This window comes from Nannospalax galili, unplaced genomic scaffold, assembly GCF_000622305.1.
Source record: "Nannospalax galili isolate Female #2095 unplaced genomic scaffold, S.galili_v1.0 scaffold667, whole genome shotgun sequence".
NCBI lineage: Eukaryota > Metazoa > Chordata > Mammalia > Rodentia > Spalacidae > Nannospalax > Nannospalax galili.
In genome coordinates this window covers 2196074-2200248 of record NW_008358387.1, presented here as the reverse complement: position 1 = coordinate 2200248, position 4175 = coordinate 2196074, and the positions used below count along the sequence as shown (strand labels likewise).

General features: G+C 41.9%; 1 protein-coding gene across 5 annotated transcripts in view; it reads left to right on the top strand.

Annotated features, from left to right (window-relative positions):
- Pwwp2a (PWWP domain containing 2A) overlaps nucleotides 1-4175 on the top strand; it is a 38265-nt gene that overhangs the window by 5600 nt on the left and 28490 nt on the right. The gene's annotated exons all lie outside the window — the stretch shown is intronic.

Sequence of the window (4175 nt, the reverse complement as noted above, 5' to 3'; positions counted from 1 at the left end):
CCCCCCCCCCCCCCCCATTTTATTTTATTTATGCGTTTTCTTTTAGAGACAACTTTTTGGAGTCTTACCATGTAGCCCAGGCGGGCTTCTACCTCAGCTTCTTGAGTGCTGGAATTACAAGCCTGTGTCATCTCATCTAGCTATAAAAACTATGTTAGATAACAGGATGTATTTTATATATACACTATAGGCATACTTTATTGGACTTGAAGATTTTCTTTAAGACAGAGTTTCATTCTGTGGCCTGGCCTGACTTGGAACTCTTAGTAATCTTCCTGCCTTAACCTCCTCAGTCTGAGTGCTGGGATTTCAGCCATACCTTGTTGCCCTTTCTAGTAAGGGCATCAGCTTTGTACCTATAAAAGACCATACTTTACTGTGTATTGTTTTAAAGTCCTGATGAAACTAGGTCTGATCTTTGTTAGACCAACTTTGGCTGGGGCTCTTAAGGAGTTTTTGCATTAGTGCTTATCTTCATTGTTATGACTGATTCCATTTTGATAAAAGTAGAAGATGTTATTTGTGCCTGCAGTACATCATCTCTTAAATTCCTAATTTAGTGCAGATACATTATTTCCAGAAAGCAGTTCGCTGTAGTGGCAGACAGATACTAGAAGAAAGTTAGTGAAGAATAAGTTATATTTGGACTGAATTTAATATAGAATGATATAGCTAAATATGCTTTAGGTAGTAGTGCTCAAAGTTCATACATTTATGCACTTTATTCCATGAATTTGAATTGTACCCATTGTGATTCTGATGCTGATAATTCTGGATCATTTTGGAGACAACTGGTTTTAGGGATAGTTCAGCCCAATTTCTAGAATGATACATTTCTTAACCCCGCTTTAAGAAGTTAACTTTTTAAGGGCTGGAGAGATGGCTCAGCGGTTAAGAACACTGATTGTTCTTGCAGAAGACCCAGGTTCGAACCCTAGCACCCACATGGCAGCTAACAACTGTCTGTAACTCTAGTCCCAGAGGATCTGACAGCCTCTTCTGTCCTCCTCAGGTATTGCACGACACGGGTGCACTTACCTACATGCAGGCAATACACTCATAAAATAAAATAAAATTATAAACAAAAAAAAGGAAAGAAGTTACTTTAACTTTGCATAAAATTTATGTGCAAACTGAGCAATGTATTGGGGGTTAAAACTTGGATAGAGATCCTGATTCTTGCTGTAAAGCTGGTAAGCTTGCAAGTAATTTCTTAAATCTCCTTGTCCACTGCAATTACAAGTTGTCTATAATTATTTTATCTTTTTCTCTTTAAGCAACTCAGTTGCTCTCCATGAAACAGTGTTGCTATAACGGTTTAGTGCTCATCTCCTCTCTGACCAGTTTACTTCTCCATAGTCCTGCCATCCGAGAAGCAGCTGCTGAACTTTCTCAGCTTAATTATAAACTACTATGTACTTGCCGTTTCTTTTTTTCGGAGTCAGGGTCTTTAGGCCTAGCTGACTTCAATTATATAGCCAGATGACCTTGAACTTCTGACCCACCTGCCTCCACTTTCTGTTTTGCTGTGTTGAGGATTCAACCCAGGGCTTCTTGCATGCTAGGCAAACACTCTACCAGCCTGGCTCCTGTCTCAGTTCCTGTCAGTTGCCCATTCTGTGTTTGTATACATTGTTTTGTTTTCACTCTTAAAAATCTAGTAAAGGGGCTGGAGAGATGGGTCAGTGGTTAAGAGCACTTACTGCTCTTGCAGAGGACCTGGGTTTGATTCCCAGCACCCACATGGCAGCTTTGAAGCATCCTTAACTCCAGTTCCAGGAGAATCCGAAGCCCTCTTCTGACCTCCAAGGCATTGCAGGACACGGGTACACTCATATACATGCAGGCAATACACTCATATACATAAAATTTTTTAAAAATCCAGTAAAGTAAATTTGTAGATACGGTGTCAGATGAAGTAAATTGCTGAAAATAATTTTTATTATTTTATCTTTTTCTCTTATGAAAATTATGAATGGTAGGTATTAGTATGGGATATATATGGTGCTTTTTTAAAATTTTATTTTTTATGCTGGGCATGATGGCGTGGCTAGCACTTGGGAGGCAGAGGCAGGTGGATCTCTGTGAGTTCAAGGCCAGCTAGAACTATAGGGAGACCTTGTTTCAAAATAAAGACCAAAAATTATTTTTTATTTATTCTTTTAATGTATATGACTGTTATTGCCTGCATGCTTGTAAGTGCACCCATGTCATGCAATGCTCACAGAGGTCAGAAGAGGGCATCAGATCCCTTGGAACTGGACTTTTAGACAGTTGTTAACTGCCATGTGGATGTTAGGAATTGAACCCAGGTCCTCCATGAGAGCAGTCAGTGCTCCTAACCTCTGAGCCATCTCTCTAGCCCATAAGGTACCTTTTGTTGCTTTTTGAAATATGTCAAGACCCTATGGCCCAGGCTTGGAATCAAGGCAATCCTCCTATGTTAGCTACCATGCCCCAGCACCTTTTGGATTTTTTTTTTTCTTTATTGAGACAGGGTCTCAGTTTAGTCTTGCCTCCAATTTGATAGTTAACTGAGGCTGGCTTTGAACTCCTGATCCTCCCACCTCTATTCCCTAGGGCTAGAATGACAGACATGTGCTGTAGCTCCAGCTGGCCTGGAACTCACTATGTAGACTAGGAACTCACAGAGATCCTCCTGCCTCTGCCTTCCAAGTGCTGGGACTACAGGCATGCGCCACCTGGTTTGGCTTTTTTTTTTTTTTTTGAGACAGTCTCCCTGTAGCCATAGCTGGCCTGGAACTTAACTACATAGGCCACCCTGGCCTTAGAGATCCAGTGCTGGGATTATGTTGCTGTGCTGCCTAAGTTGGCCTGGAATTTGTGATCCTCCTACACAGTCTAACCACGTACTGGGGTTCGTTACCTAACCCCAGTAGTCACTCTACCAGCCTACCAGCCTTGTTCTAATTTTATTTTATTGTATTTTGTGTTTTGGAGATAAAGTAAGAGGACATTTTGCAGGAGGCCATCTTCTATTTCCACTATGTAGGTTCTTGCCAGACCTTTTTTCTAATTTTAATTTAAAAATTTTTTTTTTTAAGGCTTTTTGAGACAGGGTCTCCCTGTAGCCCCAGTTGGCCTGGAACTCACTATGTAGACCAGGTGGCCTCAAACTCAGAGCTCCTCCTGCCTCTGCCTCCCAAGTGCTGGGACTAAAGGGGTGTGCCACCATGCCCGGCGTTTTTTTGTGTTTGTTTTTTTTAAAATTTTTTTTTTATTATTTTTTTTTAACAGAGTATAGGGTAGTAGTTTATTTACAGAAGAGTGGGTGCCCCACATTTATGACTGCAGCTACACAAAATTGTGAGAGAGGTGTCTCTTGGTCAGAACTTTTTTTTTGTCTTTTTGAGACAGGGTCTTGTAGTCTTAGCTGACCTGGAACTCACTATGTAGACCAGGCTGCCTTGAACTCAAGGAGATCCGCCTGTCTCTTGTGTCCCCGAGTGCTGGGATCAAAGGTGTGCACCACCACGTCTGGCACAAACCCAGAACTTTATGCATGTTAGGGTAGCATTCTGCCAACCAGCCTGCAACCGGAGACCTCAGTTTTTTGAGACAGAGTCTCACTTATGTAGCCCAGGCTGTCTTTCAATTTGTGATCCTCATGTCAGGCCTCAAATTTGATCCTCTTCCTTCAGCCTTTTTCATGCTAGGGTTATTGGTGTATGCCAGTGTGCCTGGCTTGATAATGATTATTATTTTGAGAAGGGTGTCACATAATCCAGGCTGGCCTCTAACTCCCTATTCCCTAAGTAGTTGAAGATTACCTCAAACTCTTGACTTCCCTGCCTCTACCAGCTTGAGTGCTGGGATTCAAGGCCTGTGTTTCCCCATCCACCTGAGAGTGTGCTCATGCTCATATGTGTGCCTTGTGCTTGGGGGGAGATCAGAGGGCTTTTGGGAGTCTCCTACCATGGGTCCATCCTGGGGGATCAAACTCAGGCTGTTAGGCTTACAAGACAAGTCCTTTTATTTTTTTATAGACTGCTCAACAGCTTTTGTAGAGTCAAGTGACTGAGTTCTAGACCTGCCAAGGCTACATACAGTCTCTCCAAAAAAGAATATTTTTCTGTATGGTGCTAAGGATTGTACTCAGGGCCTTGTACATATTGAGTACACTATTACAGTTAGACATTTCTAGCTCAGAATTT